The sequence below is a fragment of the Electrophorus electricus genome, chromosome 20 (assembly GCF_013358815.1).
Source record: "Electrophorus electricus isolate fEleEle1 chromosome 20, fEleEle1.pri, whole genome shotgun sequence".
Taxonomy (NCBI): Eukaryota; Metazoa; Chordata; class Actinopteri; order Gymnotiformes; family Gymnotidae; genus Electrophorus; species Electrophorus electricus.
In genome coordinates, this window is record NC_049554.1 from 7,756,265 (window position 1) to 7,771,162 (window position 14,898).

Consider the following 14,898-nt stretch of genomic DNA (forward strand, 5'->3'; position numbering starts at 1 on the left):
GGTTCTTTGGTAATTTGGATGGATTACTGTCAAGTCCAACTGCCTTCACTTAAAGTAGATAATCACTTGTTTCATTCTCAATTTTGCCATTTCCCCCAATAAATGCAGCAATGGTGCAGGCAAAACTAAGTGTTTTGCATACTAAACTAAAATGCAAACTAAATGCATACTCTATACTTTATCTTCTATTAATAATGAGACCAAATTTAAATTCTACACTAATGACTACAAAGTCGACTTGTACTCATAGCAGACATGAAACTCTATTCAGTCTTATGAAGCGACAAAGTGAACATGTTATGTCTCCCAGTGATTATATTCTGATTTGTCTCAATACTATTGACCCATTCTTTTACTGCAATTCTGAAAATGGGGGTTTGTCTTTTCTTTTCTAAAAAGGGAATTAACACAGGGTGAAAAAAATTTTTGTTTTTGTTTGATTTTGAAAATTACATATTTTTTGCTTTATGGACATTGACTCCGTAAATTTGCTTTTGCCACCCAACGCTTACCCCAATTATAAATTCCCAGAATCGTCACTGTCCCCAAAGGAACTTTGCAATAAATGGAGAAATAATTTAGGCCATCTTCTATCTTACTCCTCAAATAGAGCTGAAGAAAATAAGCAGCTCCTCAAAATCTAGCCAATCAATAATACTGTTACCACCGAGAGCACAGTGGACAGCTTCATAAGGTTTGGGTGTAAAAAAAAAAAGCTGTTAAAAAGTGTGGAAAGTAAAATTATGTAGAAAGCTATATATAACAAAAATGACTTATTTCAGGAGTTTTACTGGTAGACACAATGAAAAGACATGACAGACATTATCATTATCAAAACCCTCTTTTCCACTGTAGAGCTGGTTCTAAGTACAGAAAGTAACCATTCCAATTGCATTTTCATGCAAAGGTGGTTCAGCAAAGAATGCTTACAAACACAGCAATTTTCTCAACAGGGTTAGCAAGGTATCTCAAAATATGTTCACAGCTGCAGAACCATTTGGATGGGATGACTTAAAGATGTAGGAATCAAGTGATTGGCTTGACACAAATGGAGGGAAGCCTTTTTTTTGCCTACGTTTTGCATATATAAAATGAAACATAAATAGTCCAAACAACAAATGATCCATCACGTCAGACACTTGCAGAGTTGTATACCAGCATATTACTTACAGGCCCTGATTGCTGGAAAATGAAACCATAACCATATAAGGTCTTGGTTCCTCTCAAGGTTTCTTCCTGAGTTTTTGCTCGTCACTGTAACCATTGGCTTGCTCACTGGGGGCTTGGACTTAGACATTTTTAAAGCTGCTTTGTGACGACCTCTGTTGTAAAAAGCACTGTATAAATATATTTTGAATTTAATTTAATTGAATAATCAATCAAGCAGCCATTATGAAGCTTTACTTTTCTTATTTTTCTCTGCCACACTTCTTATTTTTTAAACTTCTGTAGGTTTATTATTGTCGACAATGCTCTAGCTAGGACAACTGATTGAATGAATTTGTGAAGAATCTGGCCTGGAATGATGTACCACTTGCTTTATCAGAAACACTTACCTTGCACACTGAAAATTGTTGATCAGCCTCAAAAATAAAACAAACAAACAAACAAACAAACAATCTATCTCTGCTGCAACACTGAATCAAAAACAATCCAGTAAAGATATAGGAATCCTCCAATCCCTTTGTGGCTTTGATGAATTTGCCCCTCTACAGTAGAAAAAAAAATCCTTGTCATATTGAAGATGCAATGTTATTGTTATTCATCTGGAGACCTTCTCTTTCATGTATCTGCAGGTTAGCACACAAAACCACAGCTATTCAAGACTGGTGGTATTCTCTGGACAGAGTACAAATAGTTTAATTCTGGAACAACAGTGACAGTAAAGTGAACCCAACGCATAAAAGAGGTTAATGCATGTTAAGCAGATCCATTTCATAGAAGACAAAAAGGAGATCGAGTATGTGTTCCAAGAAGAAATTTCTTCTTAATTTATAAGGACCAGGCTTCCATGGAAATATCCTGGTGGAGCATATCTTAAAACAGTACTGGCCAAGGAAAGGATCATCTTTGTCACAGATGTCATCAAAAGCAAATACATGTTCAAATACAAATACAAATACACATTCACATATATATCATATACACAAAGAACATACGCATGTTCGTTGTGACAGTTGTAAGAAATGTTATTAACATTATATTATTGTCCATGTACTTTAATTTTAAAATCTGTAGGTGGCAATCCATTGATGTTTCCATTGTTTTCAACACCGAGTTCTGGTGCACATTGTTCCAACATGATGTAAATGACATACAAATATCTCTGCCCTGAGAAGAGTTGATTGTTGGGAGTTGGGAGGACTGTGTGAGGTGCAGACATTACAGCTAAAAAGAGCCTAATTCTACCCTAGACACAGATGTCAGCAATCCATCCTTTAGTCTCATTAACAACACCACGTCTACACCCCATTTGCTTTACACAGACTCATTACGGCATCGAATAACAGGCATGCAAACCCACACCCACCATCCTGTCCACCCCTGGGCTGTTTGCAGTCATGCTTTACATGTCTCAGGAGGATTATGCCCTGGAAGAGGTTGCACCCATCTCTATATCTTTACAAACAGACGTGGCAGGACACAGTCCAAAACCATTTTGTGAAAGACATCTTACAGGGAAAAACATTTAATAGCCTGTAATCATGACCCAAAAAGCTGCCAAACTCAATTTCAAGTTTGGAAACACAATGATGTTGCTTGGGGCAGTATATATATTAATCATAAACCAAGAGTGGAGATAATGATTTAAATCTTCATATTGTGTGTAAATTGCATAAGGGATTTGAAGGGAACACTGCAAGGCTTGTTACAACTCATGCATTCATGGGAATGGACCAGAGGACACGTTATGAACTATATTGAAGGGAAGATCAACACAAACCCAGCAATGAGTGTTCCTATAGGAACGCCCAAGCTGTTTTGTTACAGCTTGTTTCTCCATACCTCTTCCGTGCAGTCCCTAAACCATCATCAAAAGAGGGATGATAACCAGCAAAGCACGTTGAACCCCAATAGCAAAATCTAATTCTATGGCGAGTAGGTTGTATATTTAAATAATACAATAAAACACAAAAATAAGATTCATGAACTTCAAGAAATCCATATGGCAATGAAGAATGTTTATATTTGACTAGGGTCTTCAAAAGCCTCCTTTAAGTGCTATTGATATTAGGTAATGTTTTTTATGCAAAGATTGCCTGTGGTTCTTTGTAGGTTGTATCAAAGGAAACGCTTGGTTACTCACTCACCATAACTCACACAGATTACAATGTACTATTAGTAAAATAGTGCTGAAAATGTGAAAAATACTACACAAACCAAATAGATTCTGTTTTCCCCAAATTAAGTGACAACTATTGTCAGACATCCACCTACTAACTTTCAAAAGTTTTTCACTCATCATACATCTAACTATATTTTTATGGGGAAATAATGTTGAAGAATCATCTGCATATAGAAGATATCTACCTAAATGCCCTAAAATACTTCCTTTGGGAACCCCACAACTAAGAGATTTATGCAAAGAGTATATTCTACATCCACATGTGGTTTCCCTCCTTTCAAACATGAAGCAACCCGTTTGACAGCAATATCATAAAACCTATAGTTTTTAAACATGGCCAACACAATATTATGGTCAACAGTATCAAAATCTAGCATTACCATAATTCACAAATTCCCTTTCTCTCACACCTAACAATTCAGTTAAAAGAGTAAAGTTGCATCAGTAGACTGAGATTTTCTTAAACCAGAGTAACTGTAAATTAACTGCTGGTCAGAAATCTTTGAAAAGGGTGTTGCAGTCATTAATTAAACGTATTCTGTGACTTTCTATAACCAGAGACAAAATATAAGAACTAGCCATAAGCTTGGATGTGCCACACCTGCCAGCTGCCATCTTGTTACTTTAATGGTACATACAAAGTGGTTTGTAATAAAGACAGCATTAAACACCTTATTGCTTATGAAGAGTGATTATTGTTCTCCTTTATCCTGAAGTTAAGCAGATATACATATGGATTACATTTAGGAATGATCATTTTCATAATATGATGTTAGCTATTGGCTTTGTTTCAGACAGAGCTTAGACTAATATTCTAACTTGCAGGCTTGTAATGTGGGATGTTTGTGGCATTAATGGGATGTTAGAGGGATGTTTGTGACATTAATAGTGATAGCTATTACAGGTATCGTTTGAATAGAATTTGTGTTACTTCTGATTTTTATGTTTAGGACTAGCAAGAATTTGCTTTCAATATGTCAACATGTAACATGACTAGATCAGCCAAACTTTAAGGAAAAACATGCATCTTATTCTCCTAATGGTAATGTTAGGGACTTTTATATGAGGGACTACCTTCAGATTTCTGAAATGCAAATGAAAGATGCAAGGGACTTCATTTTAAACATTTATTTTTGGCTGTGGTTATAACTAGCAAATACCTAACTAATATTTAGACACTGTGTAGCAGAGTAGCTTGAAGGCCTCTAGAACTTAGGCATTGTTCTTTTTCTTTTTTTTTCCTTCTGAGCTTTTCTAGCATCACAAATGCCATAGTCTACTGTTGACACTTTTGTTAAAAATGTTGTGCAGTAAAATTTGTTCCAAAAAACTAAACATTCCTAGTTGTCTTGCTCCTATAGCATGTATTATATCACATTGGGCATGTATTGACCTGTAAAAAGATGATAGATATTTAAAAGTAATTTTTCAACTGTTAAACCACAAACACTTTTGCTTGCTTGGGCCTGACATGGGTTGGACAAGAGGTGTGGTGTTATTAGACAAACTGAACCAACATTCAGAACTAATTACTCATTTGAAATTAGCTACAAACATAACTGTTGTTATAATATGTACTGCAACCAAGGAACAATATATGGTATGAAATGAGCAGTAATGCACATGTAAAAAGCAAAAAAAAAAAACAAAAAAAAAACAAAAAAAAAAAAACACACACACAACACTGTTGATGGCTCACTATAGTTTGGTTTGGGTGCACCCAAAGAGTTGAGAGACAAGCCCTGCTACCATCATGAAAATACCCAGCAAACTACCACAGTGGATGTCAGCCAGCTTGGCTGGGCAGAGTGCCTCTTAATCAGTGTTAGACCAAATCATAGCATCATCCCTTTCTATCCTCTCCTTGCATCTCTCTCTCTCACTGTCTTGCTCTTTCTTTCCCACCACATCTGTTTCTCCCTCACTGCCTCTCATTCACTCCCACTGTAAAATGGTCTCATTGCTATCTTGACACTTATGCTGGGAAAAGATAATGGTCTGATCTTTTTCCTCTTGAATGTCTCATCATAAAGCCTGAGAGTTTACAATTAAAGTCTTCTCTATAATGGTTCTGAATCAGTGCAAATGAGACTGTTAAAGTCCTTTCAATGTTCCCCAACATGTGAGAAGACTAGAAATCTACTCCACTAGCAATATTCATTCATATGCCTGACTGCTTTCACAAGAAAGACTTCATTCGTCTTCCAGTATGAATATACAGCCATGTACAATATATCACACTAACATATTGGTATTGAACTCAGATTGAAATTATTCTGGCATGTTTTGATCTCTCTTTCACTTAAAGTTGTGAAGACCAACATGCTGAATACTTTTAAAATTTACAACACCACTTTTCTTTGACTAAAACACTAACTGCACAAAGCTTGAAATGTAATGACAAGAAAGCAAACTTTAGCTCCATTGCTGTTAATTAAGGACACTGTCACTGAAAATGTAAATGAAGAGTCATTAACAGGTGTATTAACACTATGAATATAAAATGGATGAATAAAATGAGCTCAGCTGGTGGTCATTTTAGGCATGTTACACAGGGCTGAGAATAAACTTGTGTGGCAATTAAAACAATTCCATAATAGCAACCTTTAAAAATATGCCACTACCAACTGTACATTTCACAAAATGGTTTTGGACTGTATCCTGCCGCGTCTGTTTGTAAAGGTATAGGAGATGGGTGCAACCTCTTCCAGGGCATAATCCTCCTGAGAGATGTAAAGCATGACTGCATACACCCCAGGGGTGGACAGGATTGTGGGTGTGGGTTTGCATGCCTGTTATTTGTGTAGTGTACCAACTACCAACTGAATCTGTAGAGGTAGATTCAGGCTACTACATTCCTGATGTGCACAGGAAAGAGAAAATAGGTGGGTAAGGTAGCAAAGCAGCATGCTGTGCTGACACACATTGCAGCTTCAGGCTCCCTGCTGATGAAGACCCTGGCTGGCTCTGTCTGGCCTCCTACTGCTTGCTGATTTGTTTTTAGTACAATTGCACATCTAACTAGAAATAAAACTGACACCAATGCTCAGATTACAACATCACACCGTAGTAATGAGTTAATTAATTTATTTAATGAGAAAATTAAGCACATTAGAGATAACATTAAGAGTATTAACATGACATCAGGCAGCTACTTAGAGATCAGAATAAGCAAGCCAAAAATGACTAGAATCCTTTACATTTATCCAAGAGCCAGAACTTACATCCCTGATCTCGCACTCAAAATTCTCTACTTGCTTACTAGATTCACTGCCCACACACTTTCTTAAGGAAATCCTACTGGAGGTAATCGAACCTTTACTAAATTTAATAAACTCCTCATTGAACATTGGCTACATTCCTAAATCATTCAAATTAACAGTAATCAGACCACTTATCAAAAAAACTAACCTCTACCCATGTCAGCTGTCAAACTACAGGCTGATCTCAAACCTTCCATTTATTTCCAAGATCCTAGAAAAAGATGTAGCTAAGATCATATCTGAAACAGAACCAGATACATGAAGTCATAGTATGGAAAAAGCACTAATTAAAGTAGTTAATGATCTGTTGTTGGCTTCTGACCAGGGTTACATCTCTTTGCTTATATTGCTTGATCTGAGTGCAGCATTTGACACTATATATCACAACACTTTATGAGATAGACTTGAAAATGTTGTTGGGATTTGGGGAAAAGCCCTTTCTTGGTTTAAATCTTATCTAGCCAACAAGGTTAGCTATGGTGTCCCACAAGGATCTGTCCTAGGGCCTTTGCTTTTTTCCTTATACATGCTACCTCTGTCTCAGCCAAACCAGAGGACATTGTTGATGAATGCGTAAAGGACATCAGACACTGGATGCTGAGGAACTTTCTCTCATTTAATCCTGACAAAACACAGGTGCTTCTATTAGGCTTATAGACAGCTAGGTCCTCACTCTCTAATTACTCAATGAATCTCAATGATCACCCAATCACATCTTCTCTAGCAGTTAAAGATCTTGGAGTCATCATGGATCTCATTTCAAAGATTAGGAACATGCTCTCCTCATATGATGTAGAAAAGCTAGTCCATGCATTTATTAATTCAAGATTGGACTACTGTAATGCCTTACCCTGTGCACCCTGTGCACCTCGCAAAGCAGCAACCATCAAAAATTTGAATGGCAAAGTACTGCAGAATGAAGATGAAACAAAGCAAAGGTGGAAAGAATATACAACAGAGTTGTATGCGGGCAATCAAGCAAATCAAGAAGCTGTTCAGGAAGACACAATCAAGCAAGAGCCAGATATTTTGGAGGAAGAAGTAACCTGGGCTCTGAAACAACTATCAAACATGAAGGCACCAGGCACTGATAACATACCATCTGAATTACTCAAGCCAGTGCCAAGTGTTAACAATACTCTGCCAACAGATCTGGAAGACTAAACCACGGCCCAAAGACTGGACAAGATCGTTTTTTGTCTAATTACACAAAAAAGGTGAAACGTAAGAATGTGGCAATTATTGGACCATCACACTTATATCACATGCAAGTAAAATTCTACTGAAGATTATTCAGAAACGCATGGCTAGATTAATTGAAAGGCAGCTCCCAGACGTCCAGGATAGATTTTGCAATGGACACGGAACTAGAGATCAAATTGCAAACTGCGCTGGATTATGGAGAAGACCCGTGAATATCAAAAGGATGTGTACATGTCTTTTATTGACTACAGTAAAACGTTTGACTGTGTTGAACACGTCAAGCTGTGGAAATGTCTGAAGGAAATGGGCATCCCAGGACATTTAGTAAAATTAATTCAGTTGCTCTATACAAGACAAGAAGCTACAGTCAGAACAGCTTTTGGCAACACTGACTGGTTTGAGATCAAGAAAGGCGTGCGACAAGGCTGCATTCTATCGCCAGTCCTGTTCAGTCTGTATGCCGAAAAGATTATGAGGAGATGCAATTTGGATGAATCGTCAATTAGAGTGAAAATTGGTGGGAGAAATATCAATAATCTTCGATACGCTGATGACAACTTTGCTTGCAGAAAGCATAAAAGACCTAAAATATTTGATCCAACGTGTCAAAGAAGAGTTGAACGCATGGGATTGTACCTGAATATCAAGAAAACAAAAGTAATGATGACAACAGGCAATGGTAGAGTTAACATAAAAATTGACAATGAAGAAATTGAATCAGTTCAAGACTTCATCTTCCTAGGATCCAAGATCAACTGCAGTGGCGAATCAGGGCCAGAAATCAAATGAAGAATCATACTTGGCTGCAGTGCAATGCAAGGGATGGCAAAGATATGTAAGAGTAAAGATATTACCATTGCAACAAAAACCCGCATGGTCAATGCAATCATATTTCCGATTTCCATGTATGCATGTGAAAGCTGGACCCTGAAAAAGGCAGACAGAAGGAAAATTGATGCTTTTGAGCTATGGTGTTGGAGGCAAATGCTGTGCATCTCGTGGATGGATATGGTTACAAACAGGATGGTTCTAGAGTGTGTCAAACCAAGAACATCATTAGAGGGCAAACTCACCAAGCAGTGGCTCTCTTATTTAGGATATGTCATGCGAACCAATTCCCTGGAAACATCATTAATGCTCTGCATTGTTAGTGGGTCCAGAAGAAGAGGACGCCAAAGAACACATTGGCTAGATACAATCAAGGCTGACATGAATATGCAAATGAAAGAACTGAAAGAAGCTGTTAAAGATAGGAAAATTTGGAAAAATGATATCTCAGAGTGTTCGAAAGTCGGGTCCGACTGAACGGATAATCATCATCAATGCCTTACTATCTGGCTGTACCATTAAGTGCCTAAACCATCTCCAGCTAGTACAAAATGCAGCAGCTAGAGTTCTTACTAGAACTAGAAAATTTGATCACATCACTCCTATCTTAGCTACTTTATTTTTACTTCCGAGTAAAATTTCATATTTAATTCTAAAATGCTTCTAATGACCTACAAAGAACTGAATGGTCTTGCCCTACAGTACCTTAAAGAAATCCTAGTGCATTATGACCCACCACACCTGCTTGGATCAAAGGGGTGCAGGCTCTTTACTAGTACCAAGAATAAGAAAATCTACTGCTGGGGGCAGAGCCTTTTCCTATAAAGCTCCCACACTATGGAATAACATTCCAGTAAATGTTCAAGATTCAGACACAGTCTCAGTATTTAAGGCTAGGCTGAAACCTGTCTGTACAGTCAGCCATTTTATTAACTACTTCCCATCTTAGGTAAAGGTGTAGATCTGCAAGTCCATGGGCACTGAGAGTTATGGCAAACTGAGGTTATGATGCTGTCACTTCACCTTTTTGTCACTCAAGTTTGTTGACTGAGAGCAGTAGCATGCTGTTGTTCCAGGGTGCACTGATGCCCATGTTTCCTTTTGGCTCTATCCTTTTAGCTGTGTTGCCATAGCTAGATCTGCCCGAGTACATCTTTGCACATTATAGTTCCCCAATTTATACACCCTCGTACCTGGACATGCCTAATAATCTATTCTCTCTCTCTGCCAAGGTAGACCTACCCCTGATGTCATGATGTTACTGAGCCTCAACACGTCTCAGCTGCCTTGGTCACTCCCATCACCCCCTGATGTCCCCTGCAGTAGCCCAACACACCTCCACCCTAGCCAACTACTTCTCCCTTAGCCTTGGTGGACATTCTCTTGCGGGATGGGTTTTGGACACGCGCACACCATCGAAAAAAGACTAGGACTTCTAAAAACTGGACTAGACATTATATTGCTTTTTTTCCATTTTATTATTAGGTTTCTCTTAAAAATTGTTTCTATTGTGGTGAGCGTTGTTCGCCAGAGGACAATGGGCCCTCCTTTGAGTCTTGGTTCCTCTCAAGGTTTCTTCTTCATGCTCTATGGAGTTTTTCCTTGCCACGGTCACCCTTGCCTTGCTCACTGGGGGCTTGGACTTGGACATTTGCAAAGCTGCTTTGTGACAATATCTGCTGTAAAAAGCAATATATAAATACATTTGATTTGAATTTGATTTAATTCAGTAGAGCAGCAATAGCAGCCTCTGGATCAGGCTTGAATGCAACAGAACAGATGATGGACCCAATCAGTAAATTGCAAAATGATTTATAATACCCTATGTCTGGGCCTGTAACTCCACCTGACCTTTTCATAGCTGTAGTGACTAAGCCACTGACAGTTTCAAAGTTTGCAAACAAAAAGAGGACAGCATGACTATGTTGGCAACGGAAGTGCTTTTTTTAAGGTAACAGAAGGAAGATGAATAATATTTTTCTAAGAGCGATCATTTTACGACATCATCCAAATGATCTAATCTGCATTACAAAATAAAAGCATCACCCCCGCAGTCATTAACATCAACGACTGCAACAGAAGTGTTATTTATCCTGTGTCCATGCCCTTTAGTGATGATTAATATATATATTTATAAACATTTTGACCTGGTTAGGTTATGTAGTTAGGTAGCAGGATCTTAACCGGCCACAGTCTGAACCCCTTGCTACCTCTGGTGTCTTTTCTTCCTTTTGATTTTGTGTGTGTACCCAAGGGTACGTTTAGCTAATACGTAATTCTTGATTTTATTTTTCAACATACTATGACCACAGTCGATGTTCAGTTAGTTCGAAGTTAAGAATTTTGCTAGTTGGCGTTAGCATATTAGCATCTAACTGCTATTATGAGACTTGTTAGCTATACTGTCTATAAGGTAGCGTTTATGGATGCAAAATAACGAGCAGTATTACTCATTGATATTTGGCTTTTTAGCTCTGTTTATTTGCTATGTGTACCAGTGTGCCTTTAGAGCCACACATGACTCAAGCCACTGACAGTATATGTGAATATGTACTCGGAATGTACCCCAGCTCGGGTAAGGAACACAGAAATCAGTCAATACAAGAATAAACTATGATCACCCAGCCTTAATACATTGTGGTCTTGTGTCATTGCCTGTGTAGAACATGTTACTTCAAGACACACAATTCTGGAAGTCGTATTCGACATTTTGTACATGATCCCATGGTTGTACATATCGGATGATTTGTAGACACACAGTTTCTCTTTAGAGTATATGCTAGGCTTCTCGATCAAGTAAGTAAAGACACCTAGGCACTGAACTGGTGATCATTTGGACAAATTATCATCCCAGTCTAGAAATATTTGGCGAGTCTCTGAGAGAACTGCTCCCTTTGGAAAGGTATGCTCATAACTCGTATGATCCTGCAACTTAAGCTGATTCGAATACGGACTTAGAGTAGATCCCGTAATTATTACAATACTCATTTCGAAGGAATCTAAATGTGAAATAATCTTTCGACACATACTTACAATAAATTGACATTATATTTTATTAAACGTTATAGCTGTTAAAGAAACTGGACTCCACTTCCGTTCCTGGTGACGTTGCTTCTGAAATTATCTATTAAGACATGGCAGAGTTTGGTGCGAGGTTTCTAGAGTAAAAGAACATGCTAGAGTCAGAGCAATTATACTGCCTGGATTCTGGCATTGTTTTTTTCAGTGCACATAGGTTGGTTCTGACTGTTACCGACTTGCCTTTCTTGTAATCAGGTGGTAATATATCACTTCACTTGAGTCTATGCACTAATAAAATTTAATTATCTACCATTGGCACGATAAAACCGCCTTTCCAAATGTCAAAGTACAACACGACTGTTACACTGGAAAATTTGAAACCGCAGGAGCAAAAAAAAAAGACAAACAAAATCAAAGAATTAATTCTGAATTAATATTGCTACTTTGAATGCATTTACTATTATGCTCTTTATTTCTATACTCATTTTGTGCCAAGATATATTAAGGGGGTTTAACTAGGTGACGATTAGGTTTGCCAACCATCACAGGCCCAAATCATCTTAAATTCTATCAATTATATATTGAGATGACCCAAAATGTAACAGTACTTCTCACTTAAGCAGAAACACATGAAACATAAATCTCAAAAAGACATGTCTGGAAAAGTAAGCATTAAAATGACTAAGCTCACCTTTTGCTTTTATTTTTGTCAGAAGAAATAAGATGTTTGTATTATAACAGAATAACCCAAAACAGAATTAATCATCATATCTGGTGTGTTAAGGTGATTTAGGATTGTCTTTTAAGGTATGTAAGAATTTGTGTGTGTGTGTGTCTCCGTGCACATGCACAATTTCATAAATTAATTGCCATTTCCCTTCTACCCCTTAATTTTTTTAATCAGTCACTGGAGCAAAATACATGCCAATAGCCAGGTAAAAAAGTGAGCTCCAGGCAGAAACCTGACCACCACCCAGCAAGGAGAGAGGTGATGGAGGAAGATTCACTGAAAAAGAAGAAAAAAATTAATGGAAAGGAAAAGAAAAATGGAGATAATTTTTAGTTTGCTCAAATTTGGGAGAAAGTATTTGAAAGAATGACTCCATGTCTGGCTTTCTATCAAAAGTTGCCTATTCATAAAGCATGTTCATTTAATTAAGATATATACAATTAATACACAGTTGAATAGTGTAATCTTTATTTAAGCATCATTAGAACAGCTGGTATTCAAAGATATTTTGGAATTCCTTCTATTAATGCAGCTAATGTTTTTTAAAAGTTTTAAAAAAGTATTTTAAACTAAAGTTATACAAGCACCTCTCACAATTATGGACTTAGGACTTTTAATAAAAATAAACTGAGGCAGTCATTTTCCAGCTACAACATAACTATTAAACATGCTAAAATTAGGTACATACAACATTTTGTCCTTCCTCCCTCCTAATTTGAGTCACCATCACTTAATTACTGCAGAAAAAAACAAAACAGATAGCTTCTACCAACTTATTTGACTATTCTAAGGCATACCTGTTTTCATCTCACCAGTGCAGTAATGTGATTCACTAGAATAACGTGACAGACATTTATCTGGAACACTCATTCACTTTACTCAATGTTTTGTGTTGCTTTGGAGACAAAAGTGTCCACATCCCCAACACCCCCCCCCCCAAGATAAATCTCAAGCCTTTCCAAAAGCAACTACAAACACAGTGCTATAAATAGGTCACCCGCTAGCTTGGATACAGGGAAGCATTAGATAGCAGCAGAGCCATGACTGGAATTTATCTACAGATAAATATTCCATCAATCTTGGGAAAAGTATATATTGGCATGCATACAAGCCAAGTCAAGGCAGCCATCAATGACTGAATGGTCAATCCAGTTACTCACTGGGAAAGCACTAACCAGTATTTGATGCATGCATGGACAAAAAAAAAAAAAAAAAAAAAAAAAGAGTGGGGACAAGAAAGGACACAGACCTGTTTCACTCTGTCTCCTTCCTCAGACCATGTGCTCTTTTTTGGTTAGTAAGGGTGCATTCGCTGGTGAGTCAGCACATACCAAGACAAGGAGGTGGCAGTAGCAGCTCCAAAAAGGCAGCTCATAACATTCCCCCCCCCACCCTTGTATTGGTATGTTTAGGGGCTGTTTACATTGAATTATACATTATGGTATCTAAATAAAGCCATTTCTAGACCTAAACTTAACTTTAATTTTATCCTTAGTAAGTAGTTTTTCAAATAAGAGCAGTCATATTAAAATGTATATTGTAATGTTTCATGGTTTCCTGTTATTGTAGCAATGTTTGATCCCCAAAAAGAGCTAAATACATGTGTATGCATAAATGCGCACACACACACACACACACACACACACACACACACACTTTCCCTGTTTCTCCTTCTGAAATATTTTCACACTCTGGTCATACAGGCATGCACCAGTCACATTCCCCAACATTCACATGATATTCCATTCTTAATGCTACTATATAAGGGCACATGAGGACAGCAACAGATAAACTCCAGAACAGAAAAACGTCATCAGACATTGCCATGGGTCTCAGATCAGAGCACATCCATGCCCTACAAAGGTCCCTGGAATACTTCAAGCACACAATAGTTACAGTAGTTGAAGAAAGCAAATCATTAGGCTGTGGACTGTCACCCTGCAAGGAGATGTTTTATTCATGCATTATGTTTCTCATGCTGCAGCAATTTACTACCATTCTCGGAGAAGGCCTTAAATGGCTCTGTTCACACAGAAACTGGCATTTATATGCATGCCCACTGAATGCCCATAGTATCAAAATAGTTCAGGGTGAATAAGCATTAATGAGAACATCAGCTGGTTCTTTGATCAGTCATATGACTGTCAAACTGATTCTCCACTAGTGATTGATTTTTGCCATGACCCCCAATATCACAGTTAATTCCATGAAATAACATTAATCGTCATCAGTGGACATTAACTTATAAGTACATATAAGGTACAATACATGTACATATATGGCAAGTACATATATGGCAAGAAACAGTGAAGCTCTAAATAATTTGAATAAATCTTCTTTTTCAGTTGACAGAAACTACAGAGAAAGTGATTGAGAATTCAAGATTGTATTTGGAGACCTATATTCCTGCCAAACATCTTCAAGCATCTATCTTTACCACTGATCAAACTCACACACATGCATGGCAGAACTGTAGCTCATTAGAAGTAAAAAACAAATTCTGCATA

General features: G+C 37.5%; 1 protein-coding gene across 5 annotated transcripts in view; it reads right to left on the minus strand.

The window, feature by feature from the left end:
- Positions 1–14,898, minus strand: part of iffo2b (intermediate filament family orphan 2b) — a 32,665-nt gene that overhangs the window by 15,890 nt on the left and 1,877 nt on the right. The window lies entirely within an intron of this gene.